At 38.0% G+C, this 15,355-nt stretch overlaps 1 protein-coding gene across 1 annotated transcript in view; it reads left to right on the top strand.

The window, feature by feature from the left end:
* LOC149412609 (trichoplein keratin filament-binding protein) overlaps positions 1 to 15,355 on the top strand; it is a 223,230-nt gene that overhangs the window by 88,574 nt on the left and 119,301 nt on the right. The window lies entirely within an intron of this gene.

The raw sequence follows: 15,355 nt of genomic DNA, 5'->3' as shown, positions 1-15,355 counted from the left end.
TATCCCCTTAAATACAAATCCGAAGATAAACGAAAATCAAAATTTTTATTTCACACTAATATCGGTTCCCAGAGTATATAGTAGGGGCTTATCTCCTAATTAGGTTTAAGCAATCATAAAAATGTCTAAAAAAATACTTTTGAATTTTTATCTAATCTCTCGTAATATTGCAGTACTAGTTTTTCTGTTTACGTCATCACACTACAAACTTTTTATTTGTAAATGTTAATACTTTTGTTTATATTAACACTATATGGTCGGGCATTTTACCGTCAAATCGGAGGCGAAGCGCGGGTGTTTTTTTAAATTTTAGCGTCAAAATTAGACTTTCCGCAAAATATTCATATCTTACGATCTACTTGATATTTTTCGGTGAAACTTTCAATGTTTTACTTTAAAAAGATGTCTCTATTTATGTACTTAGCAATGTATGTGTAATTCCCTTTTTTATGATCAAAAACTTTCTACTTTCTTGGGAATCATAGAAAAAACAGTATTGAACAATCGAAATAACATATCGAAATTTATTCATACAAAATTACAAGATTATTTAGAAATTTTCAATACATATAAAAAAAAACTATAACCTAATAGTGCTTCAATGTGTGATAGCGTTCGAAACACTTTCCTTTATGCAGGGCCACATTGCAAAACTTGCACATGTACCTCATTTCACTGCGTAGTTTGTGAGCGGAACATACGCGACAACAATTTTATTATTTTTATTTTTTTGTTGTGTTTCAAACTCATTGTATTGACAGGTAGATCGATCGGGTACCGCCGACAATAGAAAACATATGACCCCGCACCCATTTAGAACCCCTTGTTTACATGTTTCCCGCTCCTTACCGCTTTGCGCAACAAAACGAGTAAACTTGTCTCCTGCGTCTTACTGTAAAAAGGCGTATGACGAGTTTTCTCGTTTCCCGCAAAGAATGTGTTAAGAAACCCATTCAAACCTAATTCTATCAAGCCTGTTCGTTATATAATAATCGGGTCCCATCGGAGTGCCCCGTGGGACCCCGAATTGTATCGCGTTTTCGAAATTCCTAATTTTTATTAATTATTTTAGTTAATTCCTAGTTGTTAGTAAACAGCCGTTTTACTGGCTTGTATTGGGTCTGTAATCTTTTATTTCAGATGTTTATGAATAAGTCTGATTAGACATTACGTTTCGCACTATCCTCAGTTGTTATCGCCAGTACTTGTCTGACAACGGCCGAAGCATATCAGGCGAAACCGTAGATTATAATATTATTTTTTGTATATATTAAAATACACACGATGTGTCGAAGTAGTGAGTGCTTAGTCATTTCAGTGAATGTGCTATTTTAAAATTATTGTTTTTTTTGTTCTTGAAAATCGGAAAAAATCTTACGGCCCATCCTTGAGCATTTTGCCTCGTTTTAGATTCCATTATTTGATACATAATTTGTAATCTGTTAAGCCTTCTTTGATGATTTGTTGTTCCTTGATCATAATCTAATAATGTATTGGTGCACAGCCGACAAATTTTATCCTTTATGTCAGTTTGATGTTACTTTATTTATAGATTAAAACACCCTTCATACTCAATTCAAGTCCATAAAAAGTAATATGAAAATGCGATTCTTCCATGATTAAATTTTTCTAAATTACAAGTTTTATTACAAATTCTTTAGAAGGCAGTGTTTCGCATTTTTATCGCGTATTTTAAACTAAAAATTTTATCTGGTGCCGAGTTCTTAGCACATTTGCATTCATGTTAACCATACTCTACATTATTTACTCCTTTTTGACAGTTTGTGAGATATATATTGGAATATAAAACGCTTTAGATAGTGAACGTTTTTCTTCAGTACAGGTTCTCCGTCCTTTCTTCTGCCGCCAATCAATAATACAATTTTAATTATGATTATGTACTACTTATTCCAGGTTTTAATCAACTTTTCCTTTTTTAAATACAATTTTTTTATCGTTAATCTACTTAAATGGCAGCATTTGAGATCATTGATAGTACTTTAAATGTTTTACCGGTGAACAACAACACCTGTTGATTGTTCATAGATTGATATCGATCAAATTCAATATCATATCATCATTTTTATGTTACGTAATTATGTGAATTATTATATTTCTAATATAATGTGTTTGCAAATAATTATAAGCAATAATTAGTCATCCGAAATACTAATACAAATTGAAAACATCTCCCGAGTAAAAATAAATGCCGCCAACGGGAATTGAACCCGTGCCTTCTGATGTCCGGTCAGGTGCTCTGTATCCACTGAGCTATGTCGGCCGGCTTAAGGTGCCGCCAACGAGAATAATTAAAATATAATTCAAATATAATTATAATATAATTCAAAAAAAGTTGATTTTGAATCTTATGTTCCAAGACAGACTGAATCAACAAAAGCTCAAAATATATCTATTCATAGCGTTGATATTGTAGATTTTGTTTTAGCAGTAAAGAAATTGAAACCAAAAACATCGTATGGTCCTGATTTCATTCCACCCTTTATTATTAAGGGATGTTCTGAACCATTATGTAAGCCACTTCTATATATATTTAATCTTACGGTTAAAAACGGAATTTTTCCTAAATTATGGAAGCTGTCGAAAGTCACCCCTTTACACAAAGATGGCGACAAGTATCAAACAACCAACTACCGTCCTATAGCGATTCTCTCCGCACCTGCTAAACTATTGGAAATAATTATCCATAAATATGTTTATACCAAAGTTGAACCATTCTTGATCGAACAACAACATGGATTTAGACATGGCCGATCAACCACTACAAATTTAATGGTATTTACAGATTACTTGTCGAGAGCACTCGATAACAACGAGCAAGTTGACGCATCTTACCATGACTTTGCAAAGGCTTTCGATAGAGTTGATCACTTAGTGCTTCTAAATAGGCTCGAAGAAATTGGTTTTTCGGAAAACTTATTGAAACTCTTTTGTAACTATTTGAGTGAAAGAGAACAATTCGTGTCCTATGGTGAGTTCAACTCTAATGCATATCCTACAAATTCTGGTGTGCCGCAGGGATCCAATTTAGGACCCCTATTGTTTTTAATTTTTATAAACAATATTCAGGGAAAGATTAAATTCGTCCGTTTTCTACTTTTTGCCGATGACATCAAACTCTTTCTGAGAATAAGATCGATAGAAGACTGTAGAAAGCTCCAGGAAGATATCGATGCAATTATTGACTGGAGTATTGATAACAAACTTGGGTTCAACTTCCAAAAATGTTCAGTGATGTGCTTTACAAGGGCACACAAGACCATATATTTTAATTACAAAATGAAAGATACGTCACTGAAGCACATGGTGACTTGCAAGGACTTGGGAATTGTGTACGACATTCGCTTAACATTTCACGCTCATATTGAAAAGATCTGTAAATCAGCCACTAAGATGTTGGGTTTTGTCATACACAATTCGAAAGACTTGACCAACCTTGCAGTAATAAGGCTGCTTTACTTTAGCTTAGTGCGTAGCATTCTCGAGAGTGGATCTCAGGTATGGGGGCCAGAGGACACTGTCTATGTACTAATGGTCGAGAAGATACAAAAAAAGTTTTTACGATACCTCTACATGAGAGAGTTTGGTTATTACCCATGGCTGTTTCCAACAGCATTTATCTCGGGAATGCTGGGTATATGCAGCCTTAGTTCCAGAAGGGATGTTGCATTACTCCTGATGGCGTATAAGCTACTAAACGGTTTAGTATCAATACCAGACATTCTGGCTAAAATAGGATTTTATGTCCCGGATAATTTCGCGCGAGGCCGCCAACACAGGCTTTTGATTCTTCCTAGGTGCAGAACTAACTTACCAATGGTGATGCCCTTGGGAAGAATCACTAGGTTAATTAACTGCCTCGCAGGAAATGTGGATATTTTCCACATGTCCTACAACGTATTTAAACGTGAAATATTATTATTCAATACTTAAAATTGTAAATCTAAATTTGAAACTTTTTTCTTTGTCCCACTTGTAAATGTACCTATTTGTTATTCACTTTTTTGTAAATGTTAATTATCGATATTGCAATGTTCTGGTTCATACTGTTTTTGCAAATAAACAATAAATAAATAAATTGAACCCGTGCCTTCTGATGTCCGGTCAGGTGCTCTGTATCCACTGAGCTATGTCGGCTCATAGATTATAGTGGTAACAGAGGTCGGGGACGCCCGAGGAAGACATGACACGACCACGTGAATCAGATTCTTGAGTCGGGCCATGTCAAGAGTTAGAATAATATGAGAGTATGTATGAGTAACGGCGTGATGGTTAGTTAGTTAGGTAGTCTACTGCAATGACTAGTTATTTTATTTCGGTTTTGTTTTCTATTACTAAACCCAAGTTGAGTGGATTCTAATTTGTATTTCTTAAGTTTTTTTTTAACTAATCATCCATGCTAAGACTTTTCCATTTATTCCAATGGATTTTAATTTATTTATTATTTTTTTATGTGATGTCGAACGCTTTTTTAAGTCTATAAATATTCCTAGACATTTTTCGTTAGAATCTAGTGCTGTAAATTTGTAATTCGTTAATTTAGCAATTGTGTGTTGAGTGCTTGTATTTTTTGAAGCCAAATTGATTAGAATTTATTATGTTATTTTTTTTCTAAAAGAAAATGCCCAGATCTTTTTTTTTACAATTTTTTCATATATCTTTGTCATATTTGATAATAGTGATATCGGGCGATAAATTTGTGGGTCTTTACGGCATTCCGTTTTATCAATAGGGGTGATGATTGGTTTTTTATAATTGTTTGGGAATAAACCACTTTCTAGGCTTCGATTAAATATGTGCATTCTGGGACGCACTAGGCGTTGTTTCATTACGTTTAATGTCTTAAGGTTAAACGCAACGCTCGTTGTATTCTACGTGTTCACAGATGGCGTTAATTAATTAATTTTGTTTAAATACGCTTTTGCAAGGTATTACTTTACAGTATTAAGACTAATTATTTGTTTGCGCCCTCATATACGCAATATGAATATGAATAAATAGTTTTGTCCATATAAACTAAAAATATTTTTTCTTTTTTATATCGTTAAGAGCAATTATTTAAAAGTGACAATGACATTTCTTTTTTTTTTAAATTTTCCATAATCATTTTGGTGTGGAGGATTAGTAAAGAGCGGACATTTGGACATTAATAATAAATTTCATTTTCACCTTCGGAGAGGGCTACTAAATTTTTACTTTTTCAACTAAATTTTGAAGTCCCAAAAAAATATTTTGTACCCCTAAAATGAATATTTTTTCACTTTTAAGGGCACTTTGAACAAAAATTTTCCCGACTTTTTTTCCCCATTTTTGGGGAAAATTTTGAAATTTGGGGTAAATTTCTGATTTACCCCACTTTTCGGAAAAAATGGATTCCGGTCCAGTTTCGCCTGGCGAGTCCGATGATTCCACCGGAAATCCGGTCAGACGCTCCGACGACCGAGAAAACATTCTAAAACAGATAGAGCAGATTCTGAGCACAGGCTCTCCCACAGCTAGGCCCTTCAAGACTATAAAGCGGACCAAAACCAGGCCACAGAAGGAGCTTCATACAGTGGATTCGGAAAGTGAGGCCGTCTCGGAGCTGGAAACAACTCGTTGCACCACTGCCGTGCCCCCCTCTCAGGAAATGCCCTCCATCGCTCCAGCAACTACACCCAACGCTGAGAATAAGAAGCGTGTACGCTACAGCGACTCTCCGGGGAACCAGGAGTTCAAGGCTATTCCAGCCCTGGAGAAGTGCCAGAAAATCAGATTGATTCTCATGGACGGCCCTAATAAGCTAAATAAAACTGACAAAAGTCTGCTCAACACCACCCTTGACGACTTGATGTCAGACATCACAAGATTGATGCTCGAGCTTAATACACTTGCAACGAGAAGCACCACCATAGAGGAAATGCTCAGTGCGCAATCGGCTCTATCGTCTAAATTGGACCTGGCTATTAAAACTCGCCCAGCCTATTCGACGCATCCCATTGCCAAGGAGACATTGTCTTATGCAAATGCCGCGGTAGGCATGCCAGCGTCAAAAAAAATAGTCATCAACGGTTTCGAGCGACCGATTCCAAAAAAGCCACTTACTTTCTTGGTGTATCCAGAGGCTCCAGAAGGCAAAACCTCGGAACAAACTCAGAAAGTCCTGGAGAAGATCCTTAACCCCAAGAAGGACGAGTTCCAAATTGTCCGATCTAGAAAAATTAAAGGAGCGGGAATGGCCTTTCAAGCCAAGGACTCTAAGGATCTTGAGAACATAAAAAAAGCTGAAGCGAAACTTACTGCAAACGGTCTGAAGATGATCAATCCCTTGGGCCGTCTTCCTAAAATAGTTATTTACAATGTGCCAAAAGGCGAACAATCCGCGGATCAGGATTTATTTAATGAGATCTTCTCCAATAATCTATCCGGCCAGACCACATTGTCTTTGGAAGATCACCTTCGGACTATGCGGCGAGTATCGCTTTTTGGCAAGCGCGACACTCCTACCATGAACATGGTTGTGACATGTCATCCAGCTGCCCGTAAGGTCTTACTAGACAGCGGAATGTGCTTCCTTGGGTGGAATGCCTGTCGGACTCGGGACTACACTGGTGCCACCAGATGTTTCAAATGTCAGCAATATGGCCATATTTCCAAGTCATGCTCTCAGGAAAATGAAACTTGTCGCCACTGCGCCGCTGTGGGGCACACTCATGAGGATTGCCCCAAGAAGGCACTTCCCGCTGTCTGTGCTACCTGCACTCGCTTTAGGAAGCCTGCCAATCATCCTACGGGGGACAGGGATTGTCCTGCTCACCTGGCTGCCATTAATGCTCAAGTCCGCATGACCGATTATGGCTCCTCATAATTTACTCTCCCTAGGTCAGATTAACTTGCAGCGATCCCGGTTGGCCACCCTGGACGCGCAGCGGGTCATGTCTGACCTCAACATTGACATTTTGCTTATTCAGGAGCAGTACACCTGGGAAGGTAAGACTCCAATTGAATTTCCGGGAGCGGTACTCGAAGTCGGCTCATCTCCAGGGGCGGGTGTTCTGGTCAATACATCATTGATCATCCCCCTCCTTCTGGCTGGGCTGTCTAATGAGTACCAAACCTGTGTATGTATTAAATTTGCTGATACTGAGATCTATCTGATCTCAGTCTATTTTAAATGGGGGAACCCGGTAGAACCACATATCCTGAGTCTGACGCGCGCCCTAAACGCGCTTAAAGGTCGTAACGTAGTTATCGGAGGGGACTTTAACGCTCGCTCTCCTCTTTGGTTTGACAATACTAAAACCCATTCAGTACGATCACGGACTGACGCCGTCGAAGACCTGATTGCTGCGCAAGGCCTTTGTATCATTAACGAACAGAGTTCGTTCTTTACCTTTTCAAACACACTAGGAGAGAGCAACATTGATCTAACTCTTTGCTCTGGATCAGTTGTGGCCAGGATATCTAAATGGAGGGTCCATGAATGCGCAATAGTTTCGGATCATAGATTAATCACATTTACAATAGGTGTTAAGAAAACTGAAACTCCGAGATCCTCCTGGAATTTCAACACCTCAAGGGCGAATTGGGATAACTTTGGGGAGGCGCTACGAGATACATTAAGGGATTTTCATCACGTAGCAGCTAATGATCCGGACAATTTGGGGAACTTTTTCAATTCAGCCGTTGTATCTGCGGCTAATTCTTCTCTGGGCAGATCAAACCCAAAGACGAAAATTAGAACGCCGTGGTGGTCACCTGAGCTGACTTCGCTAAAGGGGGCCTATAAAGGAGCCTATAGGGCCTTGGGACTGTCCAGGAGGGGATGCTGTACGGAGGAGGAGACAGCTACCCTCCAGGCCGCTCTCAGGAGATCCAGGGCAACTTTCAAACATGCGGTTCTCCTTGCGAAACGAGCTGCCTGGCATAATTGGGTTAAAGATGTGGGCAACGCCAACCCGTGGGAAATCCACAGCGCAATTGAAAAATCCGTCAAGGGTTCGGATCGGTTTTTGTCTAGTCTAATTGGGAAGATTGATGGGAGGGACGCTGAGACTGTGGACGTGGCCTCTACTCTCAACACACTTTTGGGCAAGTTAGTCCCTGTAGAGTCAGTAATTGGGGAAAGTGACCACCAAAAACAGATTAGAAATCTGGCACGGCTTCCACCCAGAGACCTCGCCCAAGAGGATAGAATCACTCCTGTCACTAGAGCTGAAATTGGTGCTATAATTAAGGGTTTGGGTCCAAAGAAGGCACCAGGGCATGACAGACTTAATGGCGAGATAGTGAAGCATGTCTGGGTCCACGCTAAAGAGGAGCTCTTTCAAGTGATGGAATCGTGCCTGAGAAGAGGAATTTTCCCTTCTGAATGGAAGAGGGGCGTGCTCAGGATTATACCTAAAGGGAACGGCAAACCACTCACCGACGTAAAGGCTTATCGCCCGATAACCTTGCTCCCAATCCTCGGCAAGATCCTGGAAATACTAATTCGGCAGCGACTTCGCAGTACACTTTCACCGTCCAGTGAACTACAATTTGGTTTCGTCCCGGGTAAATCCACCGTGCACGCCATTTCGTTTGCGCTTAACTGGGTGAAGGTCTGCACAAAGAGGTACGTTGTAGCAATCTTCTTAGATATAACTGGTGCCTTCGACTTCGCGTGGTGGGACATGATACGCACAAAGGTTAAAAGTAGGAATTGTCCAAAACGCCTGTTTAAATCGGTTGACAACTACCTATCGGGACGAACTGTCTCGATATCCCATGGTGATTTTACTATAGAACGCGAAGTAAATATGGGTTGTCCCCAGGGCTCCGTTCTGGGACCTGAATTTTGGAATATTGACTTTGACGACTCCTCTAGGTTACCCTTGCCTGAAGGATGTATCATGATCGACTACGCGGATGATAAGATGTATCTTGTCTCGGGGAACAGCAGAAAGGAAATTGAAGAAAAGGCTGGTGATGGTTTGAACACCCTCCTTAAATGGGGGGAGAGGAATAAGATGACCTTCGCTCCCCACAAGACAAAGGGTCTCCTGATGAAGGGCTCTCTCAGTAGAAAAAGAAACCCTACCATCCGGATGGGAGACACCAACATCAAATTTGCAGACACGGTCAAGTATCTAGGTGTAACACTCGATCGATCGTCCTCATTTCTGGCTCATGTTAAAGATGTTTCAAGCAAGGCTCAGGCGCTGTTCCTAAAGCTGAGGAGACTCTCCACCGCTGAATGGGGACTACGCAATCCGGCACTACGTGCTCTGTACAGGGGCGTATACGTTGCGCAAGTTTCGTATGCTGCCTCTGTTTGGGAGCACCGCCTGGATAACTGCCTTATACTCCTCGCTCTTACTAGGGGCCAGCGAACTTCTTTGCTGGCACTATCTGGCGCATACCGTACTGTTGCTTCGGATGCTTTGCCAGTTTTGGCCGGCATTTTGCCAATCGATCTGGAGATTAGGGAAGTCTTAACCAAGCAGAGACTTTCCAGAGGATCCCCGGCAACCCATCTTGGTGTCGTTCTGACACCAGGTGGACCGGGAACTCTCCCTGGACTGCTTCGGACGATGAAGGACCTTTCGCTCAAAGAGTGGCAGGTCCGTTGGGATAGGTCGAGCATGGGAAGATGGACCTTTTCCTTCTTCCCATCAGTTAAACTCAGAATGGAAGGGGCCTTCCTCAAACTGGACCATCACATGACGCAGCTCCTCTCAGGACATGGGGAATTCAGGGGGAGGCTTCACAGCCTTGCCCTGTCTACCCATCCCAATTGCGCTTGTGGCAATACTTACCAGTCGGCCGAGCACATTCTGTGGCACTGTGAGATCTTGAAGGATGCCAGAGACGAAATGATAGACGGTCTGAATGTCCCCATTAGACCGGTGTGGAACACCGATCTTGTTTCTAACAGAGTTAATTTCGAATGTCTGAGGAAGTTTACTAGGATCTGGGTTGAGAGATGGTCTGTGCTTAGAGTCGCTGACTAGTGTGATAACTGAGAACCCCTGGTGTATTGCTCCTGCTCCATGACTAATTCTTTTACAATTCTCCGATTATTGTTTATGCATTCTGTTCTTCTTATTTTTATTATTTTTCTTTCCTTACTGTACCAGCTGCTTCAGATGATTTTCTTTCGTTTACATTTCTTTTAAACAACTTGTATCCTATTTTCTTCTAATTTTCAGTTTTCTTTTCTTATGTTTTGTGTCTAAGGTAGACACACTGTCCTTTTTACAGACATTGCAGACACTCTTTATATATCTTTGCTTAGCTAATTATCTCTTTTACTTTGTCTTTTATCTTATACTTCACATACTGTCCTCTTTACAGACCATGCAAATGTTATTTTTATGCTTTCTACTTTTGTTTTACTTATTCTACCGATGTTCTTAAGTGGCACTTTTGGATTGTTTATTGTTTTTCTTTTTTTCTTTTCTTTTCTCGTCTTTTTTATATGTATTTTTTTTTGGTTTTCTTTCTTTTTTTCAGTAACGGCAACGAGTTTACAGGCTAGAACTGAACTCCGTTGTTTGTTTTGTATTGTTTACTTTTCCCCAATAGGGGTTGGACAACGGGCCTCGTCCCCGCATGCACTGCTGGAGCTTCTTTTAATTTCTTGTTTTTACCGGGGGACTCCGCCAATCACCTGCGCCACCCCTGAGGAGCGTTGGTGGTCAGAGGGGTGACTGTGCGGATTGGGGTAACCTCCACCCTGCCTCCGACCTCCTGACGCTTCTTTCCCCTAGGTTCTTTAGGGTTTATCCCTCTTTTTCCCATGCTTATCTTCAGGGCACCACCGGGTGGTCGGCTAAGGGGTGTGGAAGTCCTGACCTGCACCAGTCACCCCAACCACCACCAATCTCTCAACAGGACTGCCAGACGTGGCTCGGCGAAACTCCCCCGTCACTCTATTATTTCACTTTGTTCTTTTTGTGCTTACAGGTACTGGAGTGTGGGTTCCCTCCACTAACTATTTGCCTGAAACTTGTTACTTGATTGTTTGATGCTTATTGTTCTGTGTTGTCTTTGGATTAATACCTGTAAGCGCTCGCATACCGCTTTCTAACACCGTATGCGGGGACATTGAAGGTCTAGCTTCATTTATATACTTTGTAGAGCCGTTTATTCAAAAATTAGATTCATGCGAGAGCTCCGAAGGGGTGACCATAAGTCACCTATACCGGGGTGGGACAGGGCGGGTGTAACCTTCAATGTCCATATAAACACTCAATTCTATCGAGAAAGGCATACAAATACAATATTGGATTGAATCATCGGTAAAATATTGTATTTGTGTGCCTTTCTCGAAAGAATAAAGTCTTTAAACGAACAAAACTATTGATTCATATTCATATTGCGTATATACGGGCGCAAACAAATGATTTGTCTTAATATTGTAAAGCAATACCTTGCAAAAGCGTATTTAAACAAAATTAATTAATTAACGCCATCTGTGAACACGTAGAATACAACGAGCGTTGCGTTTAACCTTAACCTCTATATTGTCAAATCCGGGGGCAGAGCCTCCTTTCAGTTCAGTCATAGTTTTTACAATGTCAAATTTTGTTACCGGGTAGAAGTTATTGTATTGATGTTGTGTTATTTGTTGTGTGTTTGTATTATTAGAGTTAGGCGTGTTGATGGAGTTTGCCAGGATTTTGCTGACATTTACAAAATAGTTATTTAAGATATTACAGCATGTTTTTCTGTCTTTTTGTACATTATATATGTTTTTACCATCTGTGATTTCAGATATTTGCTTATTTTTTTACCAGATTTTTTTTTTATTATTATATTTAGCTTCTATTATAACTTTAGTATAATGGTTGTTTTTCGTCTTTCTGATAAAAGTTGTTAGTTTATTTCTTTTAATATGATGCTGTGTTATTATCAACTGTCGATTTTTGTGTTATTTTTAACAGGTTATTCTTTTCTTATGGCTTTTATTAGTCCATTTGTAATTAAGGGTTTTAATTTTTTTGTTTTTCAATTTGAGGTGATTTTTATTATGTTTGTTGCTTTTTTTAATATGTGAAGATAGAGTTTTTTCAAACATTATGGCATTTTGGTGAGCGCAATTACTTTTTAATATTTCTACCCATTTTTCATTAGTTAGTGATTTTTCTAACAATTTATAATCTAGTTGAGGATTTGAATAGCTTTATTAAGTTTTAGGTTTAGTTTTTCATTTGTCTTATGTAATATAAGACATGCATGGTGGTCAGTTATATTTTCATTTGTCTTATGTAATATAAGACATGCATGGTGGTCAGTTATATTTTTTTTCCATACAGTAGATTTTATATTTTTTATGTCGTTTTGATCTACTTTGCACCAGATGTGGTCTAAGCATGATGGTGTTTGGTTGTGTATTTCTCGAGTATAGTTATGAATACAGGATTTATAGTTGAGGTGTGTCATCATGTTAATCATGTTGTTTTTTTCTATTGAATTGATGAGATATTGTTGTAAAAATCACCACAGACAATCGTAAACATTTTCGTTGATTTGTTTAGGTATTGACATAGTTCATTTGTGAAATCGGTTATATTTGATTTTTATTTTTTTTATTTATTGGCTCGCCAACAGAATACATCACATAAATTTTACAGCAATCTAAATTTATGCATGGTTACAATGATGCTTCCAATTATAGGTGAGCACAACATTTATCTCAACACTCTCTGTGTAGTAGCAACTGGTCAGTTACAGTAATAATAAATCCAATTACAAGAATGTATATAAAAAAACAAGGAGGATCACAATCAATTATTAGGAACATACATACATACAAACACATACAAACCTAAACACAAACACACATGCATAGATTTGCACACCGTACGCACATTGTACGCAAACATGTACACACACATGCACGCACAAATACATATATTGTGGAACTAATGCATAAGTAGGTGATTGGTAAAGAAATTGAAATAATAAAATGGCTCTATCAGGTATAAGTATGTCTAAGTTCGTTCTGAAGTTATTGAGTTTTAAAATATATCTAAGTCTAGAAGATTGCAGTATCTATTATACAATCTAGTCATTCTCCATGTTGGTTTGAAAAAAGTATTGATCCAAAAGGTTACAGGGTTTCTTGCGGATTTCGGTCTTATATTAAGGTTAATTTGATTAATTAAAGATGAATCATACACATTGTCAATGATTTTAAACACAGAGATTATATCTGATATGTTTCTTCTTTTGGCGAGTGAGACTTCTTTAAAGTGAGTAAGTCTTTCAGCATAGTTACCGAGATTCCGATGTACTCCAGATTTGCAAGCTAGTATTAATTATAGCTTAAGTATTTTTTTTGAACGGACTCCACTTTCCTGCTATGAATTGCATAATGTGGTGACCAAATCACAGAGCCGTACTCTAAGATGCTTCTTACATATGATTAGTACAAGATTCTGAAGCTACTGATGTCCTTAAATGATTTAGTGACTCTAGTGATGAAACCGAGCATTCTATTAGCCTGATTGACAATGTTTTGGTAATGGTTTCTGAAGGTTAGCTTCGAGTCAAGTAAGATTCGCAGATCTCTAATGGAGTCTACTCGTTTTAGGATTTCATCACAGATCGTGTAAGGGAAATCAATTTTACGTACATTTTTCGTGAACGAGATGATATTACATTTGCTAATATTTAATTCCATTGCATTATCTATACACAATTGAGACAATGTGAGTAGGTCTTTTTGCAAAGTTTCGCAGTCTTCTTGTGAATTCACGAGATGAAATTTTTTTAAGTCATCTGCATATAATAAACATTTACAAAAATGTTTTGCCGAAGAAATTTTTTTAGATCATTTATGAATATAATAAAGAGAAGTGGTCCTAAATAGGATCCTTCAGGGACACCAGATGTGACAAGTTTGGGAGATCTCATAACTAATAACCTACAACATTTATGTGTCTTTACGGCATTCTATTTATTGTTACGATTCCATATAATTTATTTTAAAATTTTTACATCTATTTTTAAACGGTTTATATATTGCATATAGATTTCTTCACTGTGAATAATCGTTATATGGCAATATAATAATACCACGGTTTTTGATGATTGGTGTTGTTGTTGCAATTCCTTTATAGTTTGGCAGTGGATTTGTATGTTGGTTGTTGTACAATGAGTATCTGTTAAAACTACGCAGGCCGTCTTTAAATATCGCTATCCGCGTCTGTCTGTTTGTGCTACGCAACGGATTTTGATAGGGTTTTCACTATCATTTAGAGAATTTCTTCCGGAAGGTTACTTATAGAAAATAGAGAAAAGTCGATGTTTTTTAAGAAGTCGTAAATAATATATTTTCGTGCGCTTACATTGAGATATATCAAAATAATGTACTAAGGAATTATATATCTTGAAAAGGCCTACTGTAAAGTCCGCCTATCTCCTAAAGATAACCCCAAGCAACGCCGGGTAAACGTCAACTAGTAATTCTATAATGCTAATCAGAGCATCGTAAAGATAATGAATGTTATTTCTATTTCTGTCGATCAATAATACTATTATTGTGTTTATTTGTTGCCAAAAGTTTAATTGTAAAAATAAATATATTAAAACATCACGACAACTAAATTAATAAATAGTCATTTATCTACTGCTTTACATTACAGGAAATAGAGCATAGACAGTAAGTAAACGAACGAAATTGTTTAGTAGTAGGAACCTTATTCATAAAGTTTCCGATTTTAACAACCATTTGGCTTTTGGCGAGATGTAAGAACTCTGTGAGGTTCTGCTATTTTTTCTTGTTTTTGGTTTCTCTCTAGGTTTTGAGGTGTAATAATACCAAGATCAAAGTTTTGATACTTAAGTGTGTAAAATGGCTATCGATATTTTCCAGATTGATTCAAATATTTATTGTTTTTGTCGCACGCACCGCTCTCAGCACATTTTGAAGAGAATTCTGCCAAAAATGAATTTAAATCGTTGCTTATAATGATTAGGATCCTTGCGACCGCTCGGCAATCCGAAGTTCAAACGGGGAAATCCCAAACAAATTAAAAATGGCATATTAAAATAACATTGATCGTTTCCTTCAATCGCTAATTCACTTGAATATCGATTTTTCCTATAATTTGGGGAATTTTCCCTTGAAATTCCCTATAATTATTTTGAAAAAAATAAATGTTGTGAACAATACATGGATTAGTTCTTCGCTCCATTTATGTAGATCAGTTTTTTAAGATAAATTTGGCGATTTTTGCGAAGTAAACGCTTCAAATGTATGTTTTAAATTAAAATCTTATAAAATTTATCAAACATCTGAAACAAATCACATCTTCCTGCGCATCTAGTATATATATAAACTATAATTGTGCGGTAAAACATTTCAAAA

This window comes from Hesperophylax consimilis, chromosome 22 (assembly GCF_061612785.1).
Source record: "Hesperophylax consimilis isolate HC1 chromosome 22, BYU_Hcon_1.0, whole genome shotgun sequence".
Taxonomy (NCBI): domain Eukaryota; kingdom Metazoa; phylum Arthropoda; class Insecta; order Trichoptera; family Limnephilidae; genus Hesperophylax; species Hesperophylax consimilis.
This window is presented reverse-complemented; position numbering and strand designations above follow the sequence as displayed.